The sequence below is a fragment of the Alnus glutinosa genome, chromosome 5 (assembly GCF_958979055.1).
Source record: "Alnus glutinosa chromosome 5, dhAlnGlut1.1, whole genome shotgun sequence".
Classification (NCBI taxonomy): Eukaryota; Viridiplantae; Streptophyta; class Magnoliopsida; order Fagales; family Betulaceae; genus Alnus; species Alnus glutinosa.
The window spans coordinates 29,146,255-29,166,747 of NC_084890.1; the positions used below are offsets into that span (position 1 = coordinate 29,146,255).

Genomic DNA, 20,493 nt, shown 5'->3' on the forward strand with positions numbered 1-20,493 from the left:
TGGATCCGACTACGATCCATTTGTCACTTCTATCACCACTCGGGCTGATCCACTGTCCATAGAGGCTCTCTATGGTCACCTTCTCATGCATGAAATGCATTTGGATCACAACCAGACTTCTGTGGCTTTATCTGTTTCTGGTACAAACATTGCTACTCGTGGCAACTCCTTCTGGGGTGGTCGTGGCTCCCGACCTTTTCTCCCAAATGTAGGTCGTGGTCTTCTTCCTTCTCCTCATGGATATTCTTCCTCTCAATACAATAGAGGAAGGGGGTGTGGCAGGTACTCCTCTTCGGCATCTCGCCCCATCTGTCAACTCTGTCAGAAACCAGGCCATGTGGCCTATGATTGCTATCAGCGATTCAACAATGGCTTTCAAAGGGACTCGGCTCCTCCTATGAATGCATTTATAGCTTCTCCATCCAACACAGTGGATGCTAATTGGTACCCTGACTCGGGTGTATCTCACCATCTCACCTCAGATTTAGTCAATCTCAATATCACTGCTGAAGACTATAGTGGTTCTGATCAGATTCGTGTCGGTAACGGTACTGGGTTATCCATCAAACACATTGGCAATGCTAAAATTTTCACTCCCATTTCTCATTTTTTCTTACAGAATGTTTTACATGTTTCACATATCACCAAAAATTTACTCTCTGTTCATCAATTTACTAAATCTATCGACACATACTTTGAATTCCATCCTTTTCATTTCTTTGTGAAGGATCGCGTGTCTGGGAAAATTCTTCTGCACGGGCGGAGTAACAATGGTCTTTACTCCATTCCCACCTTATCTGCTTCCAATAAATCACCCTCAGCTTCTGCCTTGATGGGTGAATGAACCACTATTTCGGACTGGCACTCTAGATTGGGTCATTCCGCTCTACAAGTTGTGCGTCGTCTTCTATCTAGTTTTCAACTTCCCTTCAAGCGTGATCTTGCTCCTTCCAGTTGCTCGGCATGCCTCAGCTCCAAAAGTCATTCTCTACCTTTTTCTTCATCACATATTCGTAGTGATGTTCCTTTAGCACTTATTTACAGTGATGTTTGGGGACCATCTCCCATTTGTTCTGCCTCTGGTTTTAAATACTATGTCTCGTTCTTAGATGATTATAGTAGGTACTCTTGGCTTTTTCCCATTACGTGTAAAAGTGATGTCTGTGCCATCTTTAATCAATTCCAAATTTATGTTGAAAATTTTTTCTCACATAAAATCAAATGTGTCCAATCTGATTGGGGTAGTGAATACCGCTCTCTCTCTAAAATTCTCCAACAAAAAGGCATTACTCATAGACTGTCGTGTCCTCATACTCACCAACAAAATGGTGCTGTTGAGCGTAAACACCGTCATATCGTTGAAACTGGTCTTGCTTTACTTTCTCATGCTAAAATGCCTTTTCATTTTTGGGATGATGCCTTTGTCACAGCTTGTTACCTAATTAATCACATGCCAAATCTTAGTCTTCATCACAAGTCTCCGTTTGAAATTTTATTTCACTTCACTCCTGATTATAATTTTCTTAAGATCTTTGGTTGTGCTTGTTGGCCTAACCTTCGCCCTTATAATAAACACAAACTTCAACCTAGGTCATTGCAATGCATTTTTATGGGTTATCGTTTGCGTCATAAAGGATACAAATGTGTTCATCTCCCTACAAAATGTATCTATTTTTCTCGGGATGTTATTTTTCAAGAAACCGTTTTTCCTTTTGACCCTATCCCTTCACCTCTCTTATCCTCTCCGCACAGTAATCCACATTCCTGTCAAACACTTTCCTCTCAGCAACCTTCTGCTACACGTTTCTCTCTCCCTCACGTGTATTCAAATTCCCAACAGTCTCCTATACAGCCTCTGTCAGCTTCCCAATCTCCAGCTCCTGCTACACGTCTCTCTTTATGTCTCCTATACCTCAGCCTATAGAGTCTTTGTCACCCACTCAATCAACCACTCTTGATACACGTCTCAATCCTCGCGTGAACTTTCAGCGCCAACCTACAAACACTTCTGCTCAACCTACACGTCTTTCCCTCTCTCATCCCAGTCATCCTCTCTTAACTTATCATCGCAAGCATCAGTCCATTCTGCCACGAGTCAGCTCTCCTTGTTCTCCTCAACAGTCTATCCCTCATTTTGTGCCACAAAATCCGGATTTCAATTCTGCTACTCAAACACGTGATAGCTCTCCTTTTTGTCCATCTGTTCCAGATTCCAATTCCTCTTCTCTCCTCTCAGATACTCCTCTCAATTCCATTTCTCCCTCCACCGAAGACATTGTCTCTCCTCCACCCATCAACTCTCATCCTATGACTACACCAGCCAAACACAATATCTCTAAACCAATCTTCTTAGAGCACTAGCAGCAGATTCCCAACCATTTTCCCTATATTTAGAGATCAAAACTACTTTTTACTTCTCTATAAAAAAATACCCCACAATAGATTCCCTTACTTTTCCCTATATCAATTAAATATTATTTTTTTACTCTTATTTTATTCTTTTTCTCTCTTTCCTACTTTTTCTCTCTTCCCTATATCAATTAATTATACTTCTTTTTTATTAAAATAATACATAGGGAATGAATAGTAGACATGTATACATAGGGAATCACTATTCATTCCCAACTCCCTCATCTAAATATAGGGCATCTGCTGTGGGAGGTTTTTTGTTGTTTTTCATGAAATTTTCCCTAAATATAGGGAAGGGAACCAATATAGGGTAACTGCTACTAGTGCTCTTACCTCATGGCCCTCTCAAGTATCCAGTTTCTCATGCACTACTCAGTACCACCGACTTGGATGACATTGAACCTACTTGCTACACTACAGCACTGAAGCATCCCAAATGGAGACAAGCAATGAATGCTGAATTTGATGCCCTCCTCAAAAATCAGACTTGGCAACTCATTCCTTCTAACTGTGCTCATAATGTTATAGGCTGTAAATGGATGTTTCGCATCAAGAGAAGAGCTAATGGCACTATTGAACGAGTAATTCTACAAGGCGATCAGAAGTCCATCACTCGTCCATCGCGGCTGACGTGGGGCCACCCCACGTCAGCCTCATTTACAAAAAAAAGAAAAAAAAAAATTGAAAAACCAGCGATGAAATGGAGTGAACCGAGCCATTTTCTTCCCCAAAATCATTCCCCCCCCCCCCCCCCCCGATACCTTTCGGCGGAAAGGCTCGCACCCACCTCCTCTTGAGGGTGCGAGCCCCTACCTGGGCATCGAGTGCTCCGGGACCATCCTAGCCATCGGATAAAGCGTTTCCCGCTGGAAAATCGGCGACCAGGTTGCTTTATTTTCTTTTGGTTTTGTTGTTTGGTACTGTCTTGGTTCGCTTTCTTAAAGTTCAAGACTTTTTTCTAGTGTATTTGTCTGTAGAAAAATAGAAATCCCACTTGGATTCTGGGTTTATATAGTTATTTTAGTGATTTTCATTGCATTGTAACGAGAGGCTATGGTTCAACCCCATTTTATCATTCTCGTTGTTGTTTTTTGGGTCTTATTTTTAGCATGGGTTTGAACTGGTATAGAGTTTTGCTTATTGTTCTCCTTTCTCTGTTTTTCTCATCCTAGCGTCAAGAAACTTGAGTGTGGGTGGCGGGCTACCTTTGTGATGAAAAACCAGAAACATGGCCAAAGTTATTTGTCCGACTTTGGTCTTTATTTTTTGCCCCTTGTTTTCTTTTTCTTCAATATAGATTGTAGTGGTGGAGAAGAGATTGGAGATTGGAGATTGGGTATCTTTTTTAGCAGCCGACCATTTCTCCTTAGATTGGACTTGGTGGATGGTTGATTTAAACTGAAATTTTGGGTATATTAGTAATTGTAAGCAATTCCAGAGAGCGTAATCTTGTTGGGAGATCATTAAAATTTTGCAAAAATGTTTGTGCAGAATATGAGTCATTAGTTTTGCCTCATTAAATGCATGATGTCTTGTGCTTAAATCATGTGCCCAGATTTTGTGTATTGGATATTGTCTATCTAATGGTATGCGTTTGCTTTTACATTGAAAGAATGAGGAATAATATGCATAAGAAATATTTGATGCTTGGATACATGTACATGTAATTATTTATATCTTTTTTGGGTAAAAAGTAAAATTTATACATTGAAGTCTTCACATATGAGATTGATGATTAGGGGTTTATGTGAACATTGATATATAGGGTACACATTTTATAAATTAAGCAAAGTGACATGGTGTTTTGTTGATGTAAAAAGTGTTGATTATGTTGTTTCAGTAGAGAAATTGCAGTGTTAACTGTATATGTATATTTCATGTGAAATGCAGAGTGTGGTATGCTTTGAAACGGGAAGTCATAGTGTTGGCACTTCAATTATTGCTTTTTTTTCTTTTTCTTTTTCATCTTAATGGTGCTGACTTTGTGGTAGTTTATATTTTACCATGACTTGAATTTTTTTGGTTATATTGTGTTATTTATTTTAGAAATCAAGAACACTAACAATGCTGCTAAATTACCAAATCAATGTGGGAAATCAATCAAATATCAGTCATAATAATACCATCTATACCTTCTTATCAAAAAAAAAAATATTTATCTGATCAAAAAAATACCATCTATACCTTGGAAGAAAGTTGTGGCTATCAGAGTAAAACAAACTTATTTCTTTGTCCTTATCAAATGGATGTATTTTACTTATCAAATGGGAGTAGCATCATGGCTGAGATTCACTTCTTATTTTTGGATTTGGTTTTTTGAGTTGTTTTTGGATCTAGAACAATCTAGTTGGGTCTGAATCTCATAATTTTAAGGTTTGTATAGAAACTTTAGATTGTTTACTTCGGTGAAATGGTTTGAAAGTGAGACCTCAAAACGATGGACTATGTGGTTAGTGTTTGAATGGCAAAATGGCTTTTGAAAGTTTTGGAAGTTTGTCAAATTTTATAATCCTTGTCTAGTGAAAATATTGTAATAAATAAGATGCAAATTTGCTACTTCCACAGAACATGCACTTAAGAGTTTTGTGTAAAGAAATGCTAAAGATGAAGGGAAGATGGTGGGAACTTAAATCTCCTGAATGAAAGTTGATGCTGGTTCACAATGGCATTCTTCCAAGCATGTTGGGAGGTGGTGCGACTGGACATTATGGAGGTTTTTTCTGAGTTTCATGCTAGAGAAGTTTTTGAGAAGAGTTTGAATGCTTCTTTTATTTCTCTTATTCCTAAGACTCCAGGAGCCTTGTCTCTCAAAGATTTCCGGCCTATAAGCCTGGTAGGAGGTATCTATAAGATTATTGCTAAAGTTTTAGCCGACAGATTGAAGACGGTTATGGACAAGGTTATCTCTAAATCCCAGAGTGCTTTCATCAGAGGGAGGCAGATTCTTGATCCAATCCTTATTGCGAATGAATGCCTTGATAGTCGCATTAAATCAGGGGAGCCGGGAGTCATTTGCAAAATGAATTTAGAAAAAGCTTATGACCACGTTAATTGGGAAATCCTGTTGTATATGTTGGGGAGATGCGGCTTTGGGGGTAAGTGGTGTTCGTGGATAGCTCGGTGCATTTCCTCTGCGAAGTTTTCAGTGCTAGTTAATGGTTCACCCCATGGTTTTTTCAGCAGCTCGCGTGGCCTGAGGCAAGGAGACCCTTTGTCCCCACTGTTGTTTGTGTTTGTTATGGAGGCGCTGAGTCAGATGATTACAGCGGCAGTGAGTGGGGGTGTGTTGGATGGATTCAGTGTGGGGGAAGCTTCTTTTTCCCACCTTTTGTTCGCTGACGATACATTGATTTTCTGTGATGCAAGCTCTTCTAAGGTTCGGAATTTGCGAGCTCTCTTGCTCTTATTCGAGGCTGTATCGGGTCTTAAGGTTAATTTGGCTAAATCCAGCATTATTCCAGTGGGGAATGTCGCTCACGTGGGAAGGTTAACCGAGATTTTAGAGTGTGAAGTTGCTCTTTTGCCTGTGATGTATCTGGGTCTTCCTTTGGGGGCTCCTTACAAGTCTACTCGTATCTGGGAGGGAGTTATTGAGAAGGTTGAAAAACGACTGGCTAGATGGAAAAGGTTATACCTCTCCAAGGGAGGGAGAGTGACCCTTATCAAGAGCACGCTCTCTAACTTGCCAACGTACTATATGTCTTTGTTCCCTATGCCGGTGAGCGTTGCTTCGCGCATTGAGAAGTTGCAACGCGATTTTCTTTGGGGTGGAATGGGTGATGAGTTTAAATACCATTTGGTGAGTTGGGAGAAGGTGTGTAATCCTATTTCGAAGGGGGGGCTGGGCATTAGGAAGTTGGTTCAGTTCAATAGAGCATTGCTAGGTAAATGGTTATGGCGCTATGGCATGGATAGAGATGCTTGGTGGAGAGTCGCGGTAGATTCCAAATATGGTAGTATGTGGGGGGGGTGGTGCTCCCGAGAGGTGTCTGGGGCGCATGGAGTAGGGTTGTGGAAGTTTATAAGGAAAGGATGGGAGAAATTCTCTAACCTTCTTAGGTTCGAGGTGGGGGATGGGAGCAGGATTAGATTTTGGCATGACTTGTGGTGTGGGGATTCAATTCTGAAAGAAGTCTTTCCTGATCTCTTTGGCATTGCTCGGGTGAAGGATGCGTCAGTGGCCAATAATGTGGAAAGTGTGGGAGGGTCCACTCATTGGAATGTCAGCTTCGGTAGAGAGGCTCATGATTGGGAAGTCGATGTTTTTTCCTCCTTTTTCCAGGCACTGGGCGACACTAAGGTGAATCTTGAGAGGGCTGATTGTCTCAAATGGGTTCCGTCCAAGAAAGGTCTGTTTGGGGTGAAGTCATTTTTTGGTTCTATGATGGGTTCTGGAGGTACGTGGTTCCCATGGAAGTGTGTGTGGCGGTCTCAGGCTCCCCAGAGGGCAGCCTTCTTCACGTGGTCTGCAGCTCTAGGCAGTATACTTACCTTGGACAATCTTAGGAAAAGGCACATTATTATTATGGATAGATGCTGTCTGTGCAAGAGGGATGGGGAATCAGTGGACCATATACTTCTGCATTGTGACTTAGCCTATTCTCTTTGGAACAATATCTTCTCCCGCTTTGGTATTTCGTGGGTCATGCCTAGGAGGGTGCGGGACTTAGTTGATGGTTGGTGGAAGTCTGGGAGACCGGGGAGCGCTACTACATGGAAGATGGTACCTGTTTGCCTTTTTTGGTGTATTTGGAGAGAGAGAAATCTTAGGCATTTTGAGAACCTAGAGAGCTCCCTAGAGGAGGTGCTGGAGTTATTTCTCCATACACTGTATATCTGGTCGATGGCTTATCTGTACCCTTTATCTATCAGTTTTGCTAATTTTCTTGCTTCTTTTGCTCTTTCTAGTTAGGTGTTTCCTGTTGTATACTTCTAGTGTACGTAGGGGTGCCTTACGCTCTCAATAAAACTATCATTATTTATCAAAAAAAAAAAAAAGTTGATGCTGGTTTTGTAATCGTTAATTTTGAGTTATAAGTTTCTCTAACATATTTCTACTCTTGCAGTTGTGCTCATTTAACCACTCTTTGGAGGGATTCAATTGGTTAGTGCCCTCATCTTGCCTTTTTATTTATTTTGATTATCACTAGTTTTTTGTTCAGCCAGAATTTGTGTTCTTTGAACTTATGCATAAAATATGAATTTGCGTGATGAGCCAAGATAAAAATGTTGTTTTCCTGTTGCAGTTGTCCTCTGTTTGGAAATACAATAAGAGGCAAAAAGAGCAAAGACCTTGTCCAAATTCAAGAATATTTTGCATGGTACATAGAGAAGCAAAAGAACCACTGCGAACAGTTGATAGAGCTCTCTAGAGGGTCCAAAAATTGTAAAATTGTTTTGGAATGAACTGTTTTTGAGCTTTTACTCTAGGAAAAAGCCATTAGATTCATGTATTTTGGAAGATGTAAAAGCATGGCTAACTTGCCTTCTACCTTACCTAGGAACTTGCTGTTATGTGATGTTTTTGTGCACGAATTTGGTTTGTTCTATTTTACATATTTAATTAATCCAGAAAGGAAGTACAGGAAACTTGTATTAGTTGAGAAAAGCATGTACAAAAAAATGATTGAATTTTCCATTTTATTTTTTTGACGATGAAGAACACAATGCTTAATATTTAGGAAAGTAAGCAATTCTCAGGAAGCTCTCTATTACAAATTATCAAAAGAACTGGACAAATGGCACACCTTGACATTATATATAATGTTGCATAATTAACCCAAAAATATTTATGCCATCAAAAGGGAACACTTTTTCACAATCAAAGGAAGACATTACATGAAAATGATATTTTTTCAATGGCAAAATATGTTACTTTATTGTGTGGCCATCATGTTGCGATAATGAAGCATGAGTGACATTCCCCTGCAGTGAAAACAACACATCCTTAAATTTCATTGATCTCAAAGCCTCTTCAAATTGCACATAGCTGATAATAGATGACATTTCAATCAAGCAAGAACATAAGTATCTACGCAATAAGAAAAAGAAATGGATTTTTTAATGAAATGAATCACCAAAAGCTTATATCCATGATCAAAATTTGATAACAAGAACATCAAATTATATATATTAAGATGAGCTGGATATCAAAAGCTTACATCCATGCCTCTATGCTTATAAGTGAGATATAAGACATCAAAAGCTTGCATCCATGCATCTATGCAATAAGCTTACATCCATGTGTCTATGCAGCAAATAAAAATTACAATTGTGAACATTTCCAGCTGCAAGATAAGGATAATCTTTATCTTCCTCCTAACAACGATTCAAACATCAAACTTGCTTACAAGCTCACTTGCCTAAAAGCTCAGGCTATACAACAAGCACATAGTTTCAAAAGATGACACAAAGTAAAAAATCTGTCCACATTCACAACACAACACAACAGCATATCTTTTCTTCTTTCCCGTGGATCAGTACCTCCAAGTTCAATGTACCAGAGCACCTAAAGCATATAGATTGGCATTAACACGCCCAATACAAGACAAAAAAAAGAATGTAATGAGTATTATTATTCCTAAAAGAGAAAATGAAGGCAAAATAAAATGAATCGAAAATGCATGAGAAATAAAATTAATAGCTTGCATTTCATATGATGAAACAATAAGTTGATGTTATACTACACACGAGTCAGTAGAATCGAAAATGCATGAGAAATATGTACTGAATTATTGACACACACATATACTCAGAACCTATAGTTTGTTGTACATCATTTACGGGCTTCATACTAGAGTTTGATATATATAACTCTCAATATTTGATTTGATAATTCTCAATCACCAAATTTTCCCAAAATGCAACCTCCGTTGTAAATCTCTTACCAATCTTCTAAATCCCCAACAATCCACATCCTCACATCACTCTAGAAACACAATCAATCTACCAGACGCCAAAAACCCCACTTCAAACCCCTAAAAACAAATAATTCCACAATAATCAGAAATCCCTAAATGACTCCTAGAACAAAACCAATTTATAAAACACTCGAAACCCAACTGAACTCACCAAATTCATAACCAAACCTCCATAATTTTTTTTTTTTAAAAAAAAAAATATGACTTCCAGAATACTCCTAACACACAAAGCACAGAATACCCATTTCAAATAACCATATTCCAAATCAACCCATAATCAAAAGAGAAACCAAAAACCTCCATTTGACTCCTAAAACACAATCAATCCTCAAAACACACAAAACCCATTTCATTTCACTAAATTGACATTGAACCCATATCAGAAATGAAACCAAAAGGCTCCAAATCACCCCTCAAACAAAACCGATCTACACAGCACACATAACCCTTTTCATTTCACTAAAACCAACAAAATCAGACACACATACCTCTTTTTTCATATCGGCCTTCATGGGCATCACAGCAGTGGAGAGCAGCCTCGGCACGCGATCGAACTCGGAGGACTTGATTCTGGGGGGCTAGACCTTGGGGTTCTTGTAGTAAAGGAAGACGTGGCGCTGGTAGAACTCGACGGTCCCGGCGAGTTGGCTCCTCCAAAAGTCAAGGCGAGAGAAGCCGAACTCGGCTTCACTAGCTGTGGTGTCGGTGGATAGCAAGCCCTCATTCTGGAAGCTCCCGGAGGCGACGACGATGGGTTTGAGACTGACATAGTAATTTTATCGAACAATACAAGGTCAATGCAACTACTAGAGAAATAGCGAAGGAAATGGAGTACGCACGGTACCTTTTGGCCGGAGATCCGGAGATGGAGCTGGATGTCCGGTGGCGGTGGTAGCTGGTGGACGACGGTGGCCGGCTCGTGGGTGGCGGTCGGTGGGGTTGAGGGAGGAGATGGGGGGAAAACTTTTGGGGAAAAGAAAATGGATGTGTACTGTTAAGGATGGATTTTGAATTTTTTTTTTTTTAAAAAAAAAAAAAAAAAAAAAAAACTGACGTGGCATAGTGCCACGTCAGCAGAGATGGACTTTTGATGGACATCTGATCGCCGTATAGAATTACTCCTATTGAACGTTACAAAGCAAGACTAGTTGCTAAAGGCTTTCATCAGCAACCCAGCATCGACTATGGCGAGACATATAGTCCGGTTATCAAGCCCATTACAGTCCGGACAGTCCTCTCCCTTGCTCTCTCTGCGGGTTGGGCCATTCGTCAAATAGATGTCAACAATGCGTTCTTGCATGGCACCATAACTGAGGACATCTTTATGTCTCAGCCCCTTGGCTTCTCTCATCCTCAATTTCCAGATCATGTCTATAAACTACAAAAGGCACTCTATGGACTCAAGCAAGCTCCTCACGCCTGGTTTTCCAAACTAAGCACTCGTTTATTGGAACTTGGTTTTCACAGTTCGAGATCTGATAGTTCTCTCTTTATTCTTAAATCTGTGAAATTTACCATGTATATTTTAATTTATGTAGATGACATTATTATTGCTTGCTCTAAATCATCTACCATTGATACACTATTGACTCTGCTCAACACTGATCTCTCCATCAAAGATCTTGGTCCACTGCATTTCTTTTTGGGTATTGAAATCATCAATAATTCTGCTGGGTTTCTTCTCTCTCAGCAACGTTATATACTAGATATTCTTCGCGCACACCAACATGGTTACAGCCAAGCCTGTGTCTTCTCCTATGTCTACTACTACCAGCTTATCTGCATTTGATGGAACAACTTTTGATGATCCCACCCTATATAGGAGTACTATTGGAGCTCTCCAGTATCTATGCATCACTCGTCTAGATATTAGCTACACAGTTAACAAACTCTCTCAATTCATGCAGAAGCCATCAGTTCTTTGTAATGAACTTTCTTGTTTTTGGATTTGAATGTAAGAATTGTAATGAAAAGATATAGAAATGAATAGAATTGGATGATGAATGAAAACGTATACTGTTGTATTGAAGATAGAATAGGTTGATTCGAGCTCAGTCAAAGCTCCAAGAATAGATGATTCGAGCTCACCCACAAAGGCTCCAAGAACTACAAACTTCTGAGAATTCACTTGCACAATCAAAATAACTATCTCTACACTCACCTCAGACTTTTATACCTCAAACAACTTCTAACTAACTAACAAAAGCTCACTATTACAATTATATCCCTAATATTATTATATCTCTTACACGAGGCTTGCATGACCGTCTCCTGTGAGCCTTTTTTAATATAAAAATAGGTTTTTATTAAAAAGTTGGCTTTGATGTCCCATTAAAGCCAACTTTTTTAATAAATATTTATTTTTTTATTATATATAGGTGATGGGGGACGGATGAGTGTCCTTCATCCAGCATTTCCCTCTCTTACACTACCCACTCCTTCACAGCACCTTGCCCACAAGGTGCGGTAAAAAGGAGGAAAAAAAAAATCGACTCCAACTAATACAAAACAGCCCAGAACAAAACTCAAGGCCTACAATGTAAAATGCAACTCAAAAACGCAGCAAGCCAGCAACTCCTCTGGAAGTCTAGTGCGTTGATAGCTGTCCTCCAATCATCACTTTTGACTCTTCAACTCACTGTACTTCTCTACAACCTTCAGCAACTTGTCACGTTTCCTTACACTTGCTGCACACACTACGACACACTTCAACACACGCGGCCACATGTCTGAAACTCAGAACTTCCAACAGTCATGTACAAGATGTCTCCCACCCATCACAATGCCGATCTTGGACTTCAGTTTGGTTCTGGTTTCGTTGATTTCGACAAGGCAGTACAAACTGAGGGTGGAGACCTCGTGGAAACGAAGGCCAGGCAGAGTCTCGTCGGAGTGGATTTTCTGGCTCCCCTGCAGCCTCCTGTACTCCGTCTTCCCCTTTTCTCTTTCGCCTCTTTCAATTCCAGGATCAAAAATCCAGCAGCCGTACTTGAAGAATAAGGATTTCTTACCTGGATGAGTCCAGCTGCGATGGCTAACTTCAAGAGAAAAAAATTTCTTGCCTGGATCAAAAATCCTGCAACCGATTCCTCTCTTTGCAAGTCTCTTCTCAAACCCTAAATTCAGAAACCCCTCTTCCTCTCCATGCTCCCCTAGTCCCCTGTATATTCCAAACCTAAATGGACGTTAATACCCAATTTCCTTTTCTTCCTTTTAGCCGATTTTGAACGTAGCCCAACGTCACTAAAACCCATCGAATCCCTCTCTTCTTCCGAACCCGACCCATTTCCACTCAATCCACAAATCAGGTCATTCTTTTGTATCTTCAATGGTTGGGTTGAGGGAGAGATAGGTTCTGATTCGAGCAACTTTACTTGGATTGGTTGAGGAATTTCGTCGAATGGTTGGTGGGAAACAATGATTGCTGTATCCTTGAAAGCCAGTGATAGATTCTCAAATTTTCCGGATTCAACCTCCTTGGAAAAATCTAAACCACCATCACCATGCTCAAGAATCGGTTGTACCTTCTTTAACTCCATGGCTTCTATCTTTGGAGACGGTTCTAAAAATTCATCGTTCTTGATTTGCCCATTTTTTTCTTCTTGAATTCCCTCACCACAAACTTCTAACTGTTCAATTGTCCTACTTTCTTCAGATAATATGATTCTGCCCTTTTGCAAAATTTTCGGTTCTTGAAAATCCTTGATTTCTTTTTGTTCCACTGATTTTTGTTCTTCTTCCGGTTCTTGAAAATCCATTTCTCTTCCCTCTGGAATTTCATCTTCATATTCTTTTGCAGCTTGTTCCCCTTTCCTGCCCTTTTCACTTCTTTCTAACAATTTTTTAATGGATTCAGTCAAACTCTCCCGTTGATTCTGATAATTCTTCAACTTTTGTTTTGCTTCACGATGATGCCCAAATCTACTGTTTATTAGTCTCACAAAATCATTCCACTCGGTATCAACTGTAAAGACTCCCTTACGTTCCATTTCTACCAACCAAGCTAGAGCTTTACCTTCCATATGATACGAGGCGAACATATATCTGTGATAATCGTCTGGAGTACCATAATAGTTGAAACATTGGTGAATCTTGAACATCCAAGCCGAAAGATTCTGACCATCAAACCTGTGAAGACCCATTTGATGATCCTGCCTCTGCACTTGTTCATAATCCCTGCTAAACCTCCTCCTTTCTTGATGATTCTGCTGGCCATACCAGTACTGATCCTTATCATAATCCCTGCCAAACCTCCTCCTTTCTTAATGATTCTGCATGCCATACCAGTACTGATCCTCATCTTCATTTTGTCTTGCATGTCTTCTTCGGTCTTTAAAGTAACCGGGTTTGTTTATGTTATTCTCAAGGACTTCATTTTCTTGAAAGATTCTTTCTTGAAAATTCCTGCTAGTACTTCTTTCTTTCTTTCATCATAACAATGTTGTTACTCCCGCCAGTGAGGATCCTCTTCATACCTTCGGCCTCCCCTTCTTTCTTCATTATAATGATGTTCCTTTTCATACCTTCTGGCCCCCCTTCGTTCTTCATTAAAATGTTGTTGTTCTATCCAGTGCTGATCTTCTTCTTCATCTAACCTCTCAGTTCTTCTCTTTCCTACAAAATACCGGTTTTGATTTCTGCCCTTCTCAAGAATGTGCATCCTGTCATAACGACCTTCTTGGAATTGCATATTTCTCCTAATTGTCGCCATTGTTGAATCGAACGGCTCTGATACCACTTGTAATGAACTTTCTTGTTTTTGGATTGTTTTTGGATTTGAATGTAAGAATTGTAATGAAAAGATATAGAAATGAATAGAATTGGATGATGAATGAAAACGTATACTGTTGTATTGAAGATAGAATAGGCTGATTCGAGCTCAGCCAAAGCTCCAAGAATGGATGATTCGAGCTCACCCACAAAGGCTCCAAGAACTACAAACTTCTGAGAATTCACTTGCACAATCAATAACTATCTCTACACTCACCTCAGACTTTTATACCTCAAACAACTTCTAACTAACTAACAAAAGCCCACTATTACAATTATATCCCTAATATTATTATATCCCTTACATTCTTCACTGGCAATCAGTCAAACGCCTTCTTCTGTATCTCAAAGACACCATTCATTTTGGTCTACAATTTCAAAGGTCTCATTCCACAACACTACAGGCTTTCACTGATGCAGACTGGGCAGGCAGGCGTGATGACAGACGATCTACCGGAGGCTACTGCATATTTTTGGGTCCTAACCTCATCTCTTGGAGTTGCCACAAATAAGCTACAGTTGCTCGTTCCAGCACCGAATCTGAGTACAAAGCTCTTGCAAATGCTGCTGCAGAAATTACTTGGCTCCAATCTCTCCTCACAGAACTTGGAATTCCTACCCATCATGCACCAATCTTATGGTGTGACAACATTGGAGCCACCTATCTCTTCTCCAACCCGGTCTTTCATGCTCGCACCAAGCACATGGAAATTGACTTCCACTTTGTCCGTGACATGGTTACTTCTAAATCCCTGGATGTTCGATTCCTCTGCAGTCGCGATCAACTTGCAGATATTTTTATAAAACCACTTTCTGCTTCTCGGATTGCTCTTCTTCGCAGCAAGCTTAACGTCATTGCATTACCGTCCAGCTTGAGGGGGCGTATCAGCAATATTATCTCTCCCTCAACAACCGAGAATTCAAATCACACTCCAGATCAAGACAGAGACTCAATTGAAACTGAATGACCTATTATTATGTAAATTCAAATATAAGTTTGATTGTATAGTTATCTCACAACTCTTGTATAACTGAATATTCTATATATACATCAGCCTATACCACATTATGGTAAGGTAGTACAACAAGCAAATATAAGTTTCTACATAATACAAGGCTGGCATGCCATTTTCTCCTCCACCAATCAACTTGGTTTGCCGTATTGCTTTGCTTTCAAACTTGGACGGAGATGCAGATATGTCTATATTTCCTTTGGCTTTGGATATACCCTTTGCCCTTTGCCCTTTGCCCTTTGCCTGGTATGTCCCATGGCCATTTTTCTTTTGAGGTTCCATGGCCATTTGTTTATTGTTATATTTTGGACTCCAGTGACTACTTGCCTTATGCCCGCCCGTACTTCCAATGCGTTGGTAAAAAAATTTAATATGATCTCATCAACGGCTAACTTTGAGTGCAAGTATGCAACGGTGGAGATGGCCCATGTCGGCTGGAATTCTTAAAGCCAATCCAACTGGCCTTTGGATTAGAGTGCCAGCCCTCGTTGACCAAGAAAGGTCTTTCTCTAACTCTAGAAATGTGTTTGGTGCATATCTTTCCTTTTTCTTTTCTTTTTTTAATATTTTTTTTTATTTGAGATAATTTCACAATTGGTCAATAGGGTTAGCTTCAATTAAAAATAATCATGTGGTTTAAAAAGTTCTTAAAAGGTCATTTTAGTAAACTATAATTACAAATCAGTCATTCAAGACGTTTTCCATCAATCAAATTAACAGATTCCGCTAGTCAGCCACATCACACCCAATAGGAAGTTGAGATATATCCATTACAATAATAAAATAAAATCTAATAAAAATATAAATAAATAAAATAAAATATTTGTTTTTTTTTTTTTTAAAAAAATAATCATTTGGGGGCGGCCTGCCAATGGGAGTGGCCGCACGCCACACCTAACCCTTGGGAGAGGCCGTGACCACCTCCAAAGGTGGCCGGGAGTGGCGCCCAGCCACCCCGTAAATATATTAACATTAATTTTAAAATCTAACCATAAAATCTAATTCCGTAAATATATTAACATTAACTTTTTAAAATACATATTAACATTAACTTCTAACCATAAAATCAATTTTATTTAAAGTTTATATTACCAAATTTATTTGAAATGAAGATGATGTATTCCATTAAAATATTAAGACCAGAACATTAATTGAAGTAAGTCCTTTGGTCTCTTTCGGTCTTTAATTATAAACTGATTAGGGAATCGATAATGAATTCACGTTGACTTTGCTTAGTTCTTAGTCAATTAGGAATATCTTTCTTTTTTGTTTAAATTTTTATTTATTAATTGAATATCTAAGTTATGTCTAGTATAATTTAGGGGTGTAACGAAGCAAAGCTACTCATGTGTGAAAATAATTATTGACTTCTAATTTAAACCAAGTGTGTGTGTTTGTATGCAACAAAATATCTTAAAATGCGGAATTTAAAAAATAAAATATTTGTTGACGAAGTGAAAACTCTGTGAAGAGCAAAACCACTCTGGGGCAGCCAAACCCAGGAAATCTACTATCCAAAAACAAAGCAAGTTACAAGACACTAGTACTCATATACTCTTATACAGTAGTCTTACCTTTAACTCTGACACAAAGCCTATCGTGAACGCTTCCCAACCAGATCTTCCACTTGAAGGGGTTTTTGATGGATTCATTTACCTTAGGGCCAACCCCTAAGATAGACTTCATACGAATAGTTAAGTACACACCGGCAACGGCTTGAGAGCTAGCAGATATTCGATTCTTCCTAAATACCCTCTCTAAGCACTATGGAATTCACTGTCGAATTCTGTACAAAACACTAGCCTAGAGCCCCCTATTTATAGGCTTGAAGTGACCTCAAAAACTGTTGAGATTCGGACTTTGGCTGGCGAGTGTCCGGACAGAAGTTAGACACGTCAGGACGGTTTTCTGTGAAATCCTTTCAGAAACAACGTAATTCTATTTTTATCAAGTTCACGTCCGGACGGCTTGACCGAGCATCCAGATGGTCTTCACTAAAATCCTTTCCGCGTTCGAACGAAACTCTAGAATATTCTGAAATACTGGACATCGTCTGGACGTGTTGCCATGTCTTCCGAATGGCTTGTAGAGACTTCCTAACAGTGTCGACTTTTGAAATTCAACTCTTTGTTGAATACAATTTGATCTAACGTCCGGAAGGTGTTGCTCTAACATCCGGACGTCTTCATCATTATCTGCTCGACACTGAGGGGCGTCCGGACGCCTTCAAAGGCCCGTCCGGACGATTGCACAAGAACCAGTTGTTTTTGTGTTGGATTTTGCAATGACTCTTCATGAACATCTTTAAGAAGCTTGTGATTAGATATTGTCTAACAACATGAAGATTCTGGTTTGAAAACCAACCATCCTGTTAAAATGCAACCATTACATAAAGTATTTTTATTTTATCCAGAATGTAGCCAATAAAAATACTAACAAACTCCCCCTTTAGCCATTCTGGGACAAAAACACTTGACCGGTTTGGAAACACATTCCCAGTCTAAAAACCAAAAAATACTCCCCCTTTTTGTCACACAATGACAAAGGGTAAACAAAGTATTTAATTAAAACCATAAGAGTTTAATCAAAATGTCAACACAATTTTAAAATTGTTTACATACAAGCAAACAACAAAAAGAACAAAAAAATAAAAATAAAAATCAGTCATCATCATCAGCCGTGGGGTGATGGTACTGCAGGCACTCCCGAATGTCAATCTGACATTGTTCCACACGCTCTCCAATAAGAGTAACTTCACGCTGGAGAGCTCCCATGGATGACATCAGCTGAGAAAATGCAGCCTCTATATCGAAAGTAGGGGGCACGGCCTGGGATGATGATGATGCAACTGGTGGTGGTGGAAGTGATGGAGGCTAAGGAACACTGCCTTGAGCCTCATGCCGCAACTGGGCATTAGACTTCATGAGAGTCTGTATACCAAGGGGATCTGGAATCCATGAGTGGGACTCTGAGTCTGAAATATTTGGCACGACCTGAAGGCAGATTTGAGTGATCAGACACCCCAAAGATAGCCTTGTGTTCTTCTCATCTCGAACCTCAAGCATAGTGTGCAAGATGTGCTTGCACAGGCAAAAAGGAGTCGGCATCACGATGGCATATAGAAGGGTGGCCTTCTTGAGGGTAAGCTCACTCCGACGAGCTTGAGGCCAAAGGTTAGTCACCACAATCTTTGCTAAAAAGCGGTGCCTAGGAGCAAAAGTACTAATGTTGATCTGGGAGTGGGACTTGTCTTCTCTTTGGGGTCTAGTCCCAAAGAAATCATGTAGGAAATCAATGTTGGGAGCCTCATCAGGAAAAGAAACTCCGGAGACTGGTAACACAGGCACTCCGATCACAACATTGATAAGCTATGGATCAATCTGTATCTGTTGTCCCCTAACCATAGTCTGCATAATGAGTCCTCTATCATCCTCCTAGATGATGATCATGTTGCCATAGAACTCTCGTACCAGTCTGGGAAAGGCCGGGCAGGCACAATTGTACAAGTACTCCCAGTTGTTTTCCAGCAGCATCTGAGCAATGAGGAACATAACTGGATCTCTCAGATTTGTGAGGAAAAGATTTCGCTTGGATAGAACCTGTTGTGATCGCATGCGATGCAGTCTGTCAGCAACTGACTTTTCAGTTCTTTGTCTGACACGGGGAGGAGAGTCGTCAGAAGACATAATTTATGGACTAAAAGAAATCACAAATAGAAATTCATGAAAGCATTAATTCCTATTAGTCCAAAAAAAAATTTGGGGATTATAACGGCTGTAAAATGGACTATCCAGAAATTACAATATCAAAAGAACACAACCCAAACAATATGGAGAACTAAATATGCATAATCTCAATCCAAAAAATAACATATTTTGAGGAATAATACATATTAAACTCAAAATAATAGAAACCAAAAAACAACCTATTTTAAGCATAGAAACTTAAAATAACTTAGTAAAAGAGTATTAAAAACGTACCTGGGGTGAAGATAAATCGCAAGGATGACACTTGCACTTGAGAATTTCGCATAAAAAGCACAGAAAAATTGCACAAGACGACAAAAATGAACCAAAAGAGGCGAAAAAGTGAGCTGCGGCGCGGGGAGAAAGCGATTTAACCCTATAGGATTCACCGTCCAGACCTAACTTAAGTGACGCCCGGACATCTTGCCACATAGAGATCGCAAAAACACGCTCGTCCGGACAAGAAGAATTAACGTTCGGACGAATCAACCGTATCGTCTGAACAACCAGAATAACCTTCCAGACATACAGGAACACCATCCGGACGTCCCAAAACACACCGTTCGGACGCTTCCCACAAAAAATCTGAAAATGAGAGGAAAAAGAGCAGAAAAATATTTCCCAAGTAATTTCCAGAGCACGCATGTATATAACACTGATATCTCAGTTAAATTAGCATTTCAAAAATATCCCAAGATATAATTGAGAGTTAAGTTTCAATAAGCACACAATTTTCCTACAGAAAGACATTTTTTAGTAGAAAACTTAACTCAAGCAATGCGTGTGTGTGGGAAGGCTTTCTCAATAAGGTATAAAGTATACTGATATGACTTAAATCACCTGGATTTTTCAAAGAAGAGAGAAAATCAATATTAGATCAGTCAAAAGTCAAACATTATTATGCTAGGGCCTAGTTACCTCCATCTGATACACTCCCCCTAAGCTGCAGAACTTTTCTTTTACTATGTCCTTTAGTGACCGTCTATTTCCGTAATGATGTAGTCACTGACTGTTTCTTTAGGGACAAGATCAAGAACAGATTTATAGCATAAGCAATGGATCTTTTTATCCATTTTTATTCAGTTTTGAATGTCTTTTATCACTTGGTGCTACAACCTAGAAAAAATGCCAGAATTTATGGGATCTAGGTTCAACTAGCGAGTTGGTCAATTTAACCATCTTGGCAAAAACAATATCTCTCATAAAAAAATCCAGAAGCTAACAAGTCAGAGGAGATACACAAATACCTTAGGGGAGCCTTGGATAATGCATATTTTTTATCGCAAGAGAAAAGCAACTATCTAGTATGGATGCCACTGGAAAAGTTCTCAAATATCAAGGACAAACTCTCAGTTATATAAAGGCAACTGAATAAATGCATCAAAAACTAAGACATCAATTAAACATACATAAGATATCTGGAAACTTTTTAATGGAACAACAAAGCTCTGCATCCCATGCCCTTTTTTTTTTTTTTTTTTTTTAAAAAAAAAAAAGGATAGTATTGACCAAACATGTAAGGTAGAAACAATCTTGACCTTTGGGAGAGAGGTTTGAGAGTAGGAATCAAAATTCTAGGCATGTGTAACTTTACCTACTGGGTAGGTCTGCTCCCCCTCGGGGGAATGGGTGTCC

General features: G+C 39.4%; 1 long non-coding RNA gene across 1 annotated transcript; it reads left to right on the forward strand.

Annotated features, from left to right (window-relative positions):
- The first annotated feature begins 3,163 nt into the window (after positions 1–3,163).
- LOC133867662 (uncharacterized) lies at positions 3,164–7,984 on the forward strand. The gene is made up of 3 exons (XR_009900130.1): positions 3,164–3,294; positions 7,476–7,513; positions 7,656–7,984. It is a non-coding gene; the product is annotated as an uncharacterized LOC133867662 (long non-coding RNA).
- The last annotated feature ends 12,509 nt before the right edge of the window (positions 7,985–20,493 follow it).